The sequence below is a fragment of the Lycium ferocissimum genome, chromosome 6 (genome assembly GCF_029784015.1).
Source record: "Lycium ferocissimum isolate CSIRO_LF1 chromosome 6, AGI_CSIRO_Lferr_CH_V1, whole genome shotgun sequence".
Taxonomy (NCBI): domain Eukaryota; kingdom Viridiplantae; phylum Streptophyta; class Magnoliopsida; order Solanales; family Solanaceae; genus Lycium; species Lycium ferocissimum.
The window spans coordinates 34,128,969-34,147,870 of NC_081347.1; positions in this window are offsets into that span (position 1 = coordinate 34,128,969).

Genomic DNA, 18,902 nt, shown 5'->3' on the forward strand with positions numbered 1-18,902 from the left:
CCATATCCTGCCGAATCAACTCTCCCCAGGCCTTCTTTGGCCTACCCCTCCCTCTCTTCGTGTGCCCACCACTGCTACCCGCTCACACCTCCTTACTGGCGCATCAACGCATCTCCGCTGCACATGGCCGAACCATCTCAACCTCCCTTCCCGTATCTTATCCACTACAGGGGCCACACCTACCTTATCCCGAAACACTTCATTCTGAATCCTATCTCCCCTGGTATGCCCGCACATCCATCTCAGCATCCGCATCTCTGCTACCTTCATCTTCTGGACATGGACTTTCTTAACTGGCCAGCATTCCGTCCCATACAACATAGTCGGTCCCAGTTTGCGTTATGATATTCTCCCAAAATACTATGTTAGATTTCCACTCAACCTAAAATATCCAAGACTACTCCAAGCCTTCTATACTAGTAAACTTAAAGTTAGTAGGCGAGAATTTGATTTGACGGTGATAGGGAGATATCCAATATCTTTTTCATTGTAAGGATTAGTTAGTTATGGCGTGTGGAATATCGTAGACGATGTTTCTTTGACTAATTATTTGAAGGCGCCGGATGATTATAGCGAATGTATCACTTTGAACGTCCTTGAAATGTATGTCGAGAAGGTCCCTATAAATCGTCTTAAAGTCCCGGCTAGAGCTCCTCGGGAAGCCCCGTCTAGAATTCGCCGGGAAGTTCAGCCTAAAGTCGCTGATGTCCGGTCTACTCATGTTAACACTTATCCTGACATGAGTTCTTATGGAGACATTTTGAGTGGTCAAATATCTCTAGAAGTTTTAAGCCAACAATTTGATGGACAATGGTAAATATTCATTATTACTACTAATACTACTACTACTACTAGTATTATTATTATTATATGCAGTAGGATATGTTTATTATTTGTATGGTAATAGTGATGTTGATTGTATGGGTTATACATCTGATATGAATAATATCGGGCAGTCCTCTCAATCAGGATGGAACATCCTCAGCCTATCCAACTATTCAAAACGATGCTCCTTCCTCGAGTTTCGGTGTAGTTGATTACTATCGGTAGGTCTACTTTTTGAACATCAATAGTATTATATTTGATGTTTAGTAGTCAAAATACTCTACTTTCTCGTGTAGGGAAAATTTTACACAAAATGAGCTCGTTACACCAAATGTTGATCATTCCTCAAACCCATGCAATGTTTATCGGTAGGTCCATTATTTTTACATGAAATAACCTATATATTTTGATGTTTGGTAGTTAATGTATTTTACTTATTTTCTGTAGGAAAAGACTTTTCTGGATGGTGTTGATTATCCGAATTATATAGAATTATCATCGAGTGATAGTGACGACATACCTAATGCAGAGGAATTAGAGGGTGAAGTCCCTTTATCAGCTAGTGAAAGTGAGGATGATATTAATCGTCAAAGTCAAGTACCACTGTTAGAAGCGATGATAAAGTCTGTCACACCAAGAAGAACTGAATTCGCAGCACCCTACCACTAGTAAGAGTCGATGCCGCAAAGCCAATTTCAGCAGCAAGAATCGATGCCGGAAAAAACCCCGATTCACTGGCATTCCAAGGAGATTCCCTATCTTGATCTTCAAGGTCGCCCTGATGCCTTTGTCTTTACTAGGGAGGATCATATTCATCCAAGATTGTGAAAAAAGCCAAAAGATCTTGTAAAAGAGGATGTTCATATTGAAAAAGGCATGATATTCACCTCGAAAAAATCATTGCAAAGGGCTGTTAAGATTTTTTGCTTCCAGAAGGTGGGGGAGTTCAAAGTTGATGATTCCACTAGAAAATATTGGCGATTGGTCTGGAGGCGAAAAAATCAAGGTTGTCAATGGATGCTCCGTGGTAAGGAGACTGATGATAAGATGTTGACTATTTCAAAGTTCTACCCAAAGCACACTTGTGATATGGGTGAATGTCCGCCTGATCATTTTAATCTAGATATCAATATGATTGTTGCTGTGCTAGTTGGCGACATTGCACAAAGCCCAAGGTACCCCCTTCGCTCAAGTTTATTTAAATTTTGATGTTGCTATGAGGTTCCATGTTGCTAAATGCTGATATTGAAACTTCTTCAGGTTCAAAATTAAAGCATCGTGCATTACAGCCGTTCTGAAAGTATATTGCAAAACCATAAGTAAGAGAAAGGCATATCTTGGGTGTAGGCGTGCACATGATATTGTTTATGCCAATTGGGAGAGCTCTTTCAAGACGTTACCAAGATACATGGCAGCTCTACAACACGTAAATGCTGGTACTGTTGTTGAATGGAAGCTCAAGGCGAAACCTAGTGTAACTGGTAATATTTTTTAGTTTGTGTTTTGGGCATTCAAACCATGCATTGATGGTTTTGCTCATTGTCGGCCAATAATCTTAATAGATGGCACATGTGTATGGGGTATACAACATCAAGCTACTAATTAAAGTTGGAATGGATGCGAATGGGTCTATATTCCCCTTGGCTTTTGCAATTGCAGCTAATGAGAACACAGAGACATGGGTTTTGTTTTTTACCTACTTGAGGCAACATATTATTAAGGATCGAATGGGTATATGTGTTATATCAGACAAAAAGGCTAGCATATTGAGCAATACGTGGGACTTGCATGGGTGGCAGCCGCTCTTTTCCCACCATCGTTATTGTTTAAGGCATTTGAAGGCAAATTTTTCAGAAGGCACATCGAAGCTCAGCACTGAACAGTTGGATATGGGCGGTTGCAACAAAGCATTAGAAGAAGAAGTTTCATATGTGGATGGAGTTGATTAGGCGGGCGAATGAGGAAGCCTTCCACTGGTTGAATAAAATCGATAAAGATAAATGGACATTACACAAAGATGAAGGTATGAGATGGGGCATGCTAACGACAAACAACTCTGAGTCATTCAATGACTTGTTGAAATCTGCACGGGGACTACCTGTTACCATAATGGTAAGAATGATTTTTAGGCAAGTTGTGGAGAGGTTCTTGACTAGATCAAAGGCGACCAAAGGATTTGTGGCAGACAATCTAAAATGGATGCCAAAACCAATACAATTATTTGAGTATCACAAATTTAAGTGTCAGCAACACTCACTGACTGAGTACAACCCGACACAACGTATATATGAACTCACAACAAGTGTGCACCAAGGTCATGGTGGTAGTACTCACACAATTTGTGAGTTGTCAAGAACATGCACATATGGCAAGTGGCAATCATACATGCCATACTCTCATGCCTTCAAGTATTTTCACACCATTGGAAGGAACGCATCGCTATATGTGTCTTCGGAATATACCGTGGAAAATTATGCAAAAACGTATGCCGGTCGATTTTACCCACTTGGTAATGATAGTTATTGGCCACCAGAGCCATTTTTCATGGTTGCTAACAAAGCATTTATCCGTAAATTGAAAAAGCGAGCATACTCCCGTATTCCTAATGAAATGGATGTTCCATTAGGGAGATACACTCGAAATTGCTCAATTTGCAATTATGTTGGTCATGATAAGCGCTTACAGGATCGTGGTGAAAGTACATCTCGTGGTGGAAGTACCTTTCATGGCGGAAGATACTTTCGTGGTAGTGGTATATCTCACGGTGGTGGCACATCTCGCGGTGGCAGTACATCTCGCGGTGGTGGAACATCTAGTCATGGCCATGAATTGATGAATCTATTTTAAGTATTTTGTTTGATGATGTATTTTAAGTAGTTTCGGTTAGTTATTAATGATGTACTTTTAGTATTTTCATATTGTTATAAATGATGCAATTTAATTATTTTGAAATTGTTATGAATGATGCAATTCAGAAATAACTTATCTTAAAAAAAGGATAAAGACATAACAATGATAAAGTCTCGTAAAATACAATGATTAAGTTTCGTCACTTTCTGGGACGACCTCGTCATCATCGTCATTTTCATCTTCGTCTTTACTTACTTTCTCTTCTTCATTGACTTCCCCTGCTTCATCTTCATCATACTCATTGTAGTCTAGATCCCAACTATCATCATTAGGAGCACTTTCTTGGTTTACGCAACAATATGGCACTCCACAATCTAATGTTTGTGGTAAATATTTTGGAACGCTTATCCATTCTTGAATGACTGGAAAAACTAGATAAGAAGAATCTCAGTAAAGGTCTTTATTTTCTAACAGTTTTCAATGCACTTCTTCATCCGCTCCACGAAATTTAAGATTGTCCAAAGCATGATACATGTCTAATGCTTTTTGCATTTCTAAAATTTCTTTCATCAAGTGTTGGATGACTAGTGGTTCATCCTTGAATTTGGAGGTTTGAAATGTAGCCGACAATGCTTGTGGCATGACCAAATTATGCCAACGACATAATACCTCATAATCACACCTTTTCGAATATAATTCAACCCATTAGAGCTTTTCACCCCAAATTCGAACTCCCTCAGGTTTTGAGGAGTGTGCATCGCCCTCAATGATGTGTCCAACAACTTTTAAATCAACATGGATACAAAGAGGTTAATTTTCAAATGGTCGAACAACACAATACCATTTTTCATCTGATAAATCTTTGTAACATCCTAATGTATCTTTTCTAAAATAAAATTTAACTGTGTTTGTTTCTATCCTACCATGGGGATTCCTTGAGCTACCTTCGCCTTTTTGTCTATTTCTAAACCAACTATTGAATTTAATATTTCTAAGCATTTTGAAAATGTGATTTTTTTTACCTCAATGAATACAATTATCGTTGTGTTTATAACGTCATAAATCCACCATGTATGACGTATCTAAAATTAGCGCTCTATAGGTGTGTCTTATAAAATGGTCAAATGTGTGCATTGTGTTGTCATTCAGTGTCACGACCCAACTAGAGGGCCATGACGGATACCCGGAGCTGGCTACCGAGCACCACTTGCCATGCTTAATTATCATACTCAACCTGACCAAATATAACTTCTCAAAGTAAAACTTACAAAGAAATGATTACTACACATCTCCCAAGAACACGTGTATACATATATATAAGCCCACGAGACTACAAAATGATGTACAAGATAGGCACTAAGAAATCAATGTCTACTACCCACACATATGTACCTACGAGCCTCTAACTGGAGTACTGAAATCATAAGGACGGGACAAGACCCCGCCATGCCCCAAATATGTACACAAAAGAATATACCAATAGGCTGCACCTCCGGAGTAGTGGGGTGCTCCTGTACAACTGCTAGTAAGAATCCTAGGTGTCTGTGCCGTCTCCCTGCCTACCTGTGGGCATGAACACAGCGTCCATAAAAGAAAAAGGACGTCAGTACGAACAATGTACTGAGTATGTAAGGCATGAATAATAACATCATAAAGAAGTAAGGAAACATGAGATAAGGAGATAGCTTGTACTGCTAGCCTCTGAAGGCAGATATCATGCATGTTACTTTCTTTAACATATATATATATATATATATATATATATATATGTATCATTAATGCTGCGGAACGTACAGCCCGATCCATCGTATCATGTATCATATATTGCTGCGGAACGTGCAGCCCGATCCATTTATCCATATCCCGCGTCCGAGACGATATCATAATATGCCAACTGATCAGGTGGTATTGCGTATATAACACCTGGTCCTTCTTCCCATATCCCATGTATACATACTCATATATCCATGTACATCATATACTATACATAGCATTTAATTAGAGCTCAAATGAAAGCTACGACTCTATCGGAGTGACGTAAGGTCGGGAATCTCCGATTACATTATGGAATAATCATCATCGCTATGTCTCACCTTGAAGGAACTAATATCATGAGGTAAGACTACAACAAAGAATAACATCGATGAAATCATAAAATAAGATCATCAAGTTCTTGACAATATCATTTCATGAGCTTTGGAATCTTTGGAAATAGCATCATCATCATCATGCTTATCACACCTCATCTCTTATCTCTAGCTCTTAAGAATTATGAACTTTCAATTTGGAATGTAAGAAGGTCATGGAATATATGGAAGGTAGTAATATAAGAGTCATGCCTTAACGAAGTTGTTACATCCCGTACGTTTACGTTAAGATACGTCACGAGTTGATCAATATGGATTCAGAGGATTAACGTTGTACATGAGGTTGCAGATGTAAGACTCATAAGTTTGACGAATTTCGAAACCGTATATATTGTCTTGATACGATATCTTCTTTAGAGTGAAACATTCTTTTTGGAAAAGTTTGACAATTATGATTTTATTTATTATAAGAATAGAAATTATTTTCTCATATGAGAATTATCTTTTCCCATTTTTAGAATTAGTGGTACAAAATAAAATTTGCACTTTTGATATAAGATTGGAAAAATTAGAAGTTGATAAAGTATACATTTTTACCAATGTCTTAATCTTTATGTCTTTATACAATATTAGTGTATGTATTAATTTTGTAAAATGACCATGATTTATTAATATTTTACTAGCAGTACATTATCAAAGTGACTAATTTCTTTTAACTTTTCCATGTGGGTCAATAGATGTATCTACATTAGTATATTAATAAACTAAGTGATATGCATTTACAATTCATTATTCCACTGCCTAAGAAAAAGTAAGTGGGGACAAACCATTTAAAATTTGTTCATATCCTTTTTGTTGAGTAAAGTTTTAAATTGTAATACATTCTTCACTTCCATTCGGATAGAGATAGCAACATAAGTTCATTCTTGTTTTCTCCATTTTTCTTCCTAGCCAACGAAGTATTCTCTTCTCTTGTTAGCCAACAAAGTGCCGCAAGGTTTCATTTTTCACAAATGAATTTTTTAGAGTTTTGAAGATTAAGTGCAATTCCAAGTTTAAACACGGTTATTCCTCCAATGATTTCATGATTATAACCTTGGTCCCCCCCCCCCCCCCGGAATCTAAGCAAGTTCGGGATAACTTTGTGTTGAAGTTGAAGCTTTCTTCTTGGTGAAGTATCCTAAGATTAAGGCTGTTCTTGTGTGATTGAGGTAAGATTACATCCTTTCTCTATGTTCTTGAGTTAGTTTAGTCTTTAGAGCCCGTTTGGATTGGCTTATAAGCTATTTTCAGCTTTTTTGAGTGTTTGGTTGGCCAGCTTTAAATCATTTTGTGCTTAAAATAAGCTCAAAAATTAATGGGGCCGGTTTGGCTTAGCTTATGTAAAGCAGCTGATAAGCTGAAAACAGCTTATAAGCCAGAAAAAAAAAGTTGGGCTACCCCAACTTATTTTTTTCGGCTTATAAGTTGTTTCCAGCTTATAAGCTGCTTTTTTTAAGACCATCCAAACAGGGTCTTAGTCAACTTGTTAGATAAAGAAATTGCGGAAGAGAAGTTAGGATACATGCTAGAGCTCTTGTTAGTTTTGCGGACTGATTTGGAATATGATATCAAGTCATTGTGGCTGGATTTTCTGAAATATAAGTGAGGGTCGATGTTGTTATGTTGTTGTTCTTGAATTTGGAAGAAAAAAAGTGTGTAAAGATATCGTATACGAAGCATATATTGGACTGTTTTGGTGTATATCCTCGGAAGTTGACGTTTTGAGCTTGAAGAGGCTTATATGAGGGTATTGTTGTTGTTGTTGGTTTTGTTGATTGAGTTGTAGTCATTAAAGAATAGGGGAGATGCTGTCCATTTTGTTCTAGGATAAGTTAAGTTTTCGTTATACGATTAAGAGAATCGTTTGTATGGTTAACGATAGTGTCATTATTGTTATCATATAGGTCGAGGAGCAGATACGAGTTGAGTTCTTGAGCAGTTAAGCTAGGACGAGGTATGTTAAGGCTATCCCTTTCTTTTATTTTGGCATGATCCTTATCATTAAATGAACACAGTGAGCAAGCGAGTTCCAAAGAATCTATTCCTAGATAGTGCAGCGATATTTGCATCCTTGGCCTCCTATGTTTTATGGCCATAACTCCCAGAGACTTATCATACTAGCTTCTTATGTCACCAGAGAAGTTCAGAGTATCCTTTTCCGAGTCTTACATGCATTTATATATATTATATTATATATGGATCGCGCCGTACGTTCCTCGGCACTATTATATTATATATGGATCGGGCCGTACGTTCCTTGGCACAATTATATTATATATGGATCGGGCCGTACGTTCCTCGGCACAATTATATTATATATGGATCGGGCCGTACATTCCTCGGCACTATTATATTATATATGGATGGGGCCGTACGTTCCTCGGCTCTATTATATTATATATGGATGGGGCTATACGTTCCACAACACTATCAGTTATATTATAACATATGCCTATGCATTTGATAAATGATTTTACATGGAAGCATGCATTGTCATCGCCTTCAGGGCTATTTACAGTACTAGTCCTTGCCTTCGGGGCTATTTACATTATTGTTCTCTGCCTTCAGGGCTATTTACATTATTGCTCTCTGCCTTCAGGGCTATTCACCGTAGAGGTTGTTTCTCATACTTTCATTATGATTTATGATTCACTCCTTATGATTACTGCTGGCTTACATACTCGGTACATTGTTCATACTGACGTCCCTTTGCCTGGGGGCGCTGTGTTCATGCCACACAGCCCCCGCATTGTTTTGCAGAAAGATTATACGAGAGATTGATCGTAGGGTATTCCCAAAGCTATCACTGGATTGCAAACCCATTTCATTTAGAGTGTGGTAGGGCCGAAAGTATTTCTTTATGATTCGAGTCGATGATGCGTTATGGGTATGCCGGGCCCCCGTCCCACTTATGATTTGATATCATGTTCTACGTTAGAGACTTTTGCAGACAGAGTCATGTACATAGTGTGTCATTGTTGTAAGCGGCTATGTAAGCCGATATATCATTTTGCATTACTTTACGGATTTCATATGATTACATATTTTACTTGATTTAAGAAAGACGAAAAGAATGTTTTGAAAAGCTTTCATTATACGTATCATTTCATGATTAAGAGTCCAGTAAGATTATGAGTATAACGAGAACCACCGGTTCGCTCGCTCTAAGTAAGGGTCGGGTGCCCACCATGCCCTATCGGACTGGGGTGACAAAGTGCTATCGAGCGCTTTGTCCTAGGAGTTGTCTCGCAAAGTCGTGTTCAGTGAAGTCTTGTTTATGGTGTGTTGCGCGCTACATTTATAAACAAGAGGCTACAGTGGCATTTAGGATGGTTACTCTTCTTTCATATCTAAGATTGTGCGACAGAGCCAAGCCATAGGAAATGAGATTCCTTATACTAACCCCCGATTTCAAAGCAGAAGAACGGCATCGACGTAAGAAAGTGAGTGATGATATTGGAAGTTACAGAGGTAAGTCACTTCATTAAGGCTACGTTATCAGAATATGTATTTATATGATAATGGATTGGTTGACATAGAGGTCCTTCAGTGTAAGTACAACAGAGGAATTGATTAAATGTATCTCTTGATGATAAGTTTAGTTATAAGTTTGTGAACTAAATAAATTGAATGAATTAGTACAAAGGTAAGCAACGATACAAAAGATGTATGTCGGGTAAGGTAAGAATATTGAGGTATGATTGAAATGTAAAGCCGAAGAATGAAAGGGAAAGTAAATAGGAAGGTATAACAGGGCAGATCGCTAAAGGATCGGGTACATCTCGAGGTAAGTTCAGACATCTTTGTACTTTTACTTGAAATTGGGAGCCCTATGTGGCTGAGATATGTCGTGTATATATATTAGCCCAGTGAGGCATTGTTGGTATTTTTACGCAAAGTTTTGGATAGTAAGAAATATGGAGAAACTACGCCAAAATTTTCCTAGAATTTAAAGGAGATAAGATATAAGCTTGGAATATGTCCTAACAGGAAAAGATGTTGTGTAAAAAGTAATGGCAAGACGGGATTAAGTTAGGAGTATCATCGACAACTACAAGAGATGAGTTAAATGTTGTTGAATTGATAATGCTTGTTAATTATAAGATCGACATTGATACGGTAAAGAGAAATACTAGAGTAAATTAGGGAGACTGGTAGTACTAAAACATGACATAGAAGAGAAAGGGTAACTCCAATAGAGTGTGATACTGAACTATTGATTGGATAGATAAGTACAAGTAAAATGTGACAAGTTTACTAGCAAAATAAAGTAACAGCATGACTGAGACAGGGGTACGAAATACAAAGGGTTATAACGAATGTGAATACATTGGTAAGACAACTTATGTGGTAAGTGTAATAGGTCGATCGTAAAGAGTAACAGTTAAGTATGCTTACTTCACGAGGTTTATTCTATCTTATAAGCAAAGCTTGCGAATGAGATCAAGAAGTGGCACTCTATAGAGTTAATTATGATCAGAATATAATGAGAACGTAGCAAGAGCTGTGATACAAAGTGAGTAAAGTATAGCGAGGAAACGACTAAAGATGTGACATGTTCTATATGAATAAAGAGTGAATGCAAATGTGAAACCAATAAGCTAGCCATGGGGCAGTAGAGAAGAAAGTTTATAAGACCTTGTTAGGGGAAAGTCCAACATAGAGGTTTCGCAATGACATTAATGATAGCAAGGAAAAGGTAAAAGAAAATCAGAGAAAAGTGATATGGAAAAGTTGTAACAGTTTGTGATTTGTATAATCGAGATCACGAGTGATATCGTTGGCTAGATGTAAAAGACCAACACTACAGAAAGATGAATAACGAATAGAACGATTGTTAGGAAAAGGATCAGCATAATAAGGATGAGAGGGGATGAACAGAATGAACAGAATAAGTTTTGGAAAAGAAGAATGAATTATATAGAAGTAATCTATTCTAAAGGACAAAGCGGTACTGAGTTAAGATTGGGGTTCCTTGTGCGAGGAATAAAAGATTGATTATAAAACAGAGGTAACAAGATAAATTGAGGAGGAAAGAATATAAAGGAATAAGTTGGAAAGAAAAATGTGGCCATGAGTTATGAGTTTACCATATGACGATAAAGCGATAAAGCAAGGCTATTATCAACGACAAATACGATATAGGTATGATTGGTTTTGAAATCAATGTCGAGTGCAACACAAGAGTAAAAGAGTATGAGGCATAAGGGGTATTAGTTGCGCATAAGACTTAGATCCTTGAAAACAAAGATAGCGAGTTTAAGGGAAAATGCATTTACCGTTACTATAAGTCGATTAGGGGAAAGAGAGCAAATAACTCAAGGAATATTGTAAAGGATAGCGATACTATGCTGGAATAGAGGTAAAGGAATTGACAGTAGAGTCGTTTGTTAATGATATTGCATTCATAAGTGACAAATAAGCAGGGACCTAAAGTTTTCTATAGTAGAATATAAGATGTGATAATCAAGGGACAAATAAAGGAAAGAAAAGAGTATGACGACATAAGTTACAATAGATAGACAAAAGAGTTTTGGTATGTATGAGATACGTAAAATAGAATGAACCAAAGAGAGGGAAATTTACGAATAAGATTAGATGTTCATACATGAATCACACAAGAACGGTTATGTAACCTGCAAGTATTTACATGTCGAGGATGAAACCAATTGGGTACTTAAAAAGAGGAGTAAGAGGTAAGCAAGAATAAGTGTGTTTGTGATACTCCGGGTCAGTTTGGGGAAAATATATGGTAAATTGAGTCAAAATGTTGAGTTGAAATTATCATTAAGGACAAATAGGACAATTACTCTGAATATGATATAAGTGTATGTTATATGTTTCCTACGATAGCCTTGGGGTGTGTTAGATTGCTTACAAATTCGATAGGATCATTGAATAAAGACTAGACTCTACAGGTGTGAATCAATACCATTATTATAGTCATATGGAAGAAGGGAAGAGGGTGAGATTTGCAAACCATGTGAGACTTAATACCATTATTGAGCAAGAAAAAGGATCGACGAGTCCGAGTATCAAGGAGGATCATATCAGGAAAGTGACTGACTTATATCTCTTGAAAGGATATTCCTGAGGAATCGAGGGAGTATTGCAACCGAGAGTCATTACTAAGAAGGAAACTCGTTTTCAGCTATTCAAAGGGAATGTCATAGATAGTGCATGTCAGAGGACTAAACTGATGACTCCAAGAAGGAGGTACGCTGTGGACTATACGACCTAAATAAAGAGTAGAAGTAGACCTATAAGAATTAGAATAGAGAACAAGAGGAACCAATATGCAACGGTAAGCCTACCCAAGGGAAAGATAGCTCCTATTCTATAGTATTACTGGAAAGATGACTCCAAAAAAAGAAAAACTCGATCTAAGCTTTGAACGTAGATGGATATAGTAAGTTGTAGTCAATTACGGAAGTAGCTAAATTATGACCACTTTCTTTGGAAATTCAATAATAACTAATGTCAGGTGGAGAATGGTATTAAGTTAAGCAAGGAGAGGCACACCATGATAGAAGAGTAATTGATTCGTCATAAGATCACTATAACCAGTATACTAATACAAAACTAATTTAACATTCGAGGTCAAATGTTCTAAAGGGGGGAAGGATGTTACATCCCGTACGTTTACGTTAAGATGCGTCACGAGTTGATCAATATGGATTCAGAGGATTAACGTTGTACATGAGGTTGCAGATGTAAGACTCATAAGTTTGACGAATTTCGAAACTGTTATATATTGTCTTGATATGATATCTTCTTTAAAGTGAAACATTCTTTTTGTAAAAGTTTGACAATTATGATTTTATTTATTATAAGAATAGAAATTATTTTCTCATATGAGAATTATCTTTTCCCATTTTTAGAATTAGTGGTACAAAATAAAATTTGCACTTTTGATATAAGATTGGAAAAATTAGAATTTGATAAAGTATACACTTTTACCAATGTCTTAATCTTTATGTCTTTATACAATATTAGTGTATGTATTAATTTTGTAAAATGACCATGATTTATTAATATTTTACTAGCAGTACATTATGATAAAGACAAAGTGACTAATTTCTTTTAACTTTTCCATGGGGTCAATAGATATATCTACATTAGTATATTAGTAAACTAAGTGATATGCATTTACAATTCATGATTCCACCGCCTAAGAAAAAGTAAGTGGGGACAAACCATTTAAAATTTGTTCATATCCTTTTTGTTGAGTAAAGTTTTAAATTGTAATACATTCTTCACTTCCATTCGGATAGAGATAGCAACATAAGTTCATTCTTTTTTACTCCATTTTTCTTCCTATCCAACGAAGTATTCTCTTCTCTTGTTAGCCAACAAAGTGCCGCAAGGTTTCATTTTTCACAAATGAATTTTTTAGAGTTTTGAAGATTAAGTGCAATTCCAAGTTTAAACACGGTTATTCCTCCAATGATTTCATGATTATAACCTTGGTCCCCCCCCTCCCCCCGACGAATCTAAAGAAGTTCGGGATAACTTTGTGTTGAAGTTAAAGCTTTCTTCTTGGTGAAGTATCCTAAGATTAAGGTTGTTCTTGTGTGATTGAGGTAAGATTACATCCTTTCTCTATGTTCTTGAGTTAGTTTAGTCTTTAGTCAACTTGTTAGATAAAGAAATTGGGGAAGAGAAGTTAGGATACTTGCTAGAGCTCTTGTTAGTTTTGTGGGACTGATTTGGAATATGATATCGAGTCATTGTGGCTGGATTTTCTGAAATATAAGTGAGGGTAGATGTTGTTATGTTGTTGTTCTGGAATTGGAAGAAAAAAGTGTGTAAAGATATCGTATACGAAGCGTATATTGGACTGTTTTGGTGTATATCCTTGGAAGTTGACGTTTTGAGCTTGAAGAGGCTTATATGAGGGTATTGTCGTCGTTGTTGGTTTTGTTGATTGAGTTGTTGTCATTAAAGAATAGGGGAGGTGCTGTCCATTTTGTTCTAGGATAAGTTAAGTTTTCGTTATACGATTAAGAGAATCGTTTGTATGGTTAACGATAGTATCATTATTGTTATCATATAGGTCGAGGGCGGAGATACGAGTTGAGTTCTTGGCCGTTAAGCTATGACCGTGTATGTTAAGGCTATCCCTTTCTTTCATTTTGGCATGATCCTTATCATTAAATGAACACAGTGACCAAGCGAGTTCCAAAGACTCTATTCTTAGATAGTGTAGAGATATTTGTATCCTTGGCCTCTTATGTTTTATGTCCATAACTCCAGAGACTTATCATACTAGCTTCTTATGTCACCAGAGGAGTTCAAAGTATCCTTTTTCGAGTCTTACATGCATTTATATATATTATATTATATATGGATCGGGCCGTACATTCCTCGGCACTATTATATTATATATGGATCGGGCCGTACGTTCCTCGATTCAATTATATTATATATGGATCGGGCCGTACGTTCCTCGGCACTATTATATTATATATGGATAGGGCTCTACGTTCCACATCACTATCAGTTATATTATAACCTATGCCTATGCATTTGATAAATGATTTTACATGGAAGCATGCATTGTCATCGCCTTCAGGGCTATTTACAGTACTAGTCATTGCCTTCGGGGCTATTTACATTATTGTTCTCTGCTCTTGTGGCTATTAACCGTACGGTGTTGTTTCTCATACTTTCATTATGATTTATGATTCATTTCTTATGATTACTGCCGCCTTACATACTTGGTACATTGTTCGCGAACGTCCCTTTGCCTGGGGGCGCTCGTGTGTGTTCATGCCACGCCCCCGCATTATTTTGCAGAAAGATTATACGTTAGAGGCCGACCGTAGGGTATTCTCGTGCTATTAGTCGGATTGGTAAACCCATTTCATTCGGAGTATGGCCGAGTCAGAGTATTTCTTTATGATTTGAGTCAGATGCATTATGGGTATGTTGGGGCCCTGTCCCAGCTTATGTTTTGATATCATGTTCTACGGTAGATACTTTTGCAGACAGAGTCATGTACATAGTATGTCATTGTTGTAAGCGGCTATGTAAGCCGATATATCATTTTGAATTACTTTACGGATTTCATATGATTACATATTTTACTTGATTTAAGAAAGACGAAAAGAATGTTTTGAAAAGCTTTCATTATGCATATCATTTCATGATTAAGAGTCCAGTAAGATTATGAGTATAACGAGAACCAGCGGGTTCGCTCGGCTCTAAGTAAGGGTCGGGTGCCCATCATGCCCTATCAGAATTGGGGTGTGACAAGGAAAGGGATTAGCCTTACATACCTTTACGTCTCCTAAACAACTAAGTGTTCTCCTTCCAAGACCACCACTCTACATTCAAGAGAATTCGTATTACATTAGATCATTTGAGACATACTTATAGCTAAGCTAAAGCGATAAAGGGCTAACGAAAATTGGGCAGCACTTCCTTTGTTTCGACAACTTTCTCCATATAACATAACAACTCCCAAACATCAATAGTGACACTCATAATATCATAAACAATAGATTTCTCAAGTTAAATATTGTTCACTGCTCAAATTTGCCTTTAACTATCCATAACTATGAGTACAATACAACACCATATTCGCTCTTCGCATAAGACTTCCTCAACGTCACTAGCATCATTCATAACAATATTATACTCATCTCATACTAAGAATCATAACTCAAATTAATTTACTAATCAAAATGCCATTACTTCTATATTTATGCTCCGTATTCTACTTTCTTCTCCAATCCAAGTCTTTCAACCATTCAATACCTTTAATAACATGAAATAAGTGTAAAACTCACCTTTGATTATGTAGGAATGGGATTTGGATGAAGATGCTCCACTTGAGAAAACCCCAACTTCAACTTTAAAGAAAACCTTGGCCTCCACAAACTCTAATGATCTTCTCTACACTGGATTCTCTCTTTAGATGGTTGTGGAAGGGTGTGGAGTGGTATGGAACCTTCAAGAACTCCTTGGAAGTGTCTAGAGAGGTGGAGAAATAAGTGGGAGAAGTTAGAAATAAGTTTAGGGTCGTTTGGGATTTAAAAAGGTGCCATTCCCCCCCCCCCCCCCCGACCAAGTTGGCGGAGAGTATGCGACCTTGCACACTGAGTGTGTGGGCGCACACTCTCTCCACCACTTAGGGGAGGTACTGGGCAGTGAGCTCTACAATTTTGCAGAGTTGGCGAGCCGCACACTGCCCTATTTTGCCCGATTTCGCGAAATCGCGCTCTGTTTGATTCATTTGACCTCCAATCCTTATGAAACTTTCTTGGCACTTATATAAAACTTCATTAACCGTCCAGGGGCCCTATATCTTTTCCTGAAAGTGATGTCAAGCAAGGATTAACTCAAATGATGTAAAATTCTCCCAAGAAAGACTCTACTTTAACTTTCTTCGACGAGCCTTCTTCTCTCGCCTCAAATGTCTTTGGAATCTTAATTAGAATCGTTAAGTGTCCCTTATTACTTGTAGGGACATCATGTACACCTTAACTTGCGTTAGTCTATTTACAGCACAATGACATGAAACTTCCGAGGTGTAACACTCTCCCCCTCTTAAGAACATTCGTCCTCGAATGTTAAGTTCTCGGGAATTCTATGAAAATTTCACAAGAGTTTCCCCTGTAATATGTCACTACCATCCTGTCATAGCAACCCAAAATAACATCGACTCACAGGGCTGCAACAACAACAAGAAGAAAACATGGTCACGCACAACTAAAAGCATTAAAAGAAAGCATTTCATACCTTATGCCAATGGCGTCTCGTCTTGAACCTCTTTTGGGGGTGGAAACAAATGCAGGTATTTGGAATTCATATCTTTTTCCGCTTCTCAAGTCATTTCCTCTTGGTTATTGTTTCTCCACAAGACCTTAACTGAGGCTACCTTCTTGTTTCTGAGTTTCCGCACTTGCTTATCTAATATAGCAACGGGCCTCTTCATAAGCCAACTTCTGTATAACTTGAACATCATTTACAGGTACGATCCTGGAAGGATCTCCAATATACTTACAGAGCATCGACACATGAAAAACTGGATGAACTGACTTAAGTTCCGAAGGTACGTCCAGCTCGTAAGCCACTTGGCCCACCTTGCGCACAATCTTATAGGGTCCAATATATCGAGGACTAAGCTTGCCCTTCTTGCCGAATCTCATTACACCTTTCATCGGCGACACTTTTAGGAATACCCAATCATTAACTTGGAATTCCAAGTTTCGTCAACAATTATATGCATAAGATTTCTAACGACTCTGGGCTATTAGCAACCGATCTCGAATAAGACTGATCTTTTTCACCGCTTGCTGAATCAATTCTGGACCTATGAGTCGCGTCTCTCCTAATTCAAACCACCCAATTGGCGATCTACACCTTCTCCCATATAGGGCCTCATACAAGGCCATTTGGATGCTAGAATGATAATTGTTGTTATATGCAAATTCAATGAGTGGCAAATGATCATCCCAATTACCTCCGAAATCTAATACACATGCTCGCAACATATCTTCCAGGGTCTGAATAGTACGCTCAGCTTGTCCATCAGTCTGTGGATGAAATGCGGTGCTAAGTCTCACTTGAGTTCCCAAACCTTCTTGAAAGGACTTCCAGAAATTCGCTGTGAATTATGCCCCTCTATCGGTAATAATGGATACTGGGACACCATGAAGTCACACTATTTCCTTAAGATACAGCTTTGCATAATCTTCTGCTGAGTATGTAGCCCTGACTGGTAGAAAATGAGCTGACTTCGTGAGTCTGTCAACAATCACCTATATGGAGTCATACTTACGCCGAGAACGAGGCAAACCTACAATAAAGTCTATGTTGATCACTTCCCATTTCCAGGCTGGAATTTCCATAGCCTGCAGCAATCCTCCTTGCTTTTGATGCTCAATTTTCACTTGTTGGCAATTTGGATACTTAGCTACAAATTCTGCTATATTCTTCTTCATTCCATCCCACCAATACGTTGATTTAAGATCATGATACATCTTCTTCGCTCCGGGATGGAAAAAATCTCAGGAATAATGGGCTTTCTCTAAAATCTGATGGCGTAGTCATGCAACATCTAGAACACATAGCCTGCCTCGATACCTGAGAATCCCATCTGCAGAAACCCTAAATGGTGACTTTTCCTTCTGGGGGAGTGTATCTCTGTAATAACTTAACTTCGAATCTTTATATTGGCGCTTTTTCACTTCTGTGTCTAAGGATGAAACAAATGGATTGTGAATAGCAACTTCTGTATTGCCCGAGTCTATTAAGCGGACTCCTAGGCTAGCTAACTGGTGGAGTTCACGGACTAGTTCTTTCCTTTCCGACTGAACATCACATAGACTGCCCATGGATTTTCGGCTAAGCGCATCGGCTACCACATTTGCTTTCCTAGGATGATATAAGATGCTCACATCAGAGTCCTTCAATAGCTCTAGCCATCGCCTCTACCGCAGATTCAACTCCTTCTGCTTGAAGATATACTGGAGACTTTTATGATCTGTATAAATATTAATGTGAACACCATACAAATAATGTCTCCATATCTTTAGTGCATGAATAACTGCAGCTAATTCAAGATCATAGGTTGGATAATTCTTCTCATGCTTCCACAACTACCTAGAAGCATAGGCAATGACCTTACCGTGCTGCATCAACACACAGCCCAACCCAACACCGGAGGCATCACAATAGACGACATAGCCTTTTGATCCTTCTGGGAGTGTCAAAACTGGGGCTGAAGTCAATATTTCTTTCAATTCCTGAAAACTGCGCTTACAAGCATCGGTCCATTGAAATTTTGCTGATTTTTGAGTTAGCTTCGTCAATGGGGCTTAAATAGAAGAAAATCCTTTCACAAATCTTCTGTAATAGCCCGCTAATCCCAGAAAGCTACGGACTTCTGTAGGCGTTGTAGTCCTTGGCCAAGTCTTCACGGCTTTAATCTTTTGAGTATCAACCCGAATACTATCAGCTGAGATAATATGGCCCGAAAAAGTTACAGAATTTAACCAAAATTCACATTTTGAAAACTTTGCATAGAATTCTCGAGTCCGAAGAATTCCAAGGACTGTACGTAAATGATCTGCATGCTCTGCCTCTGAC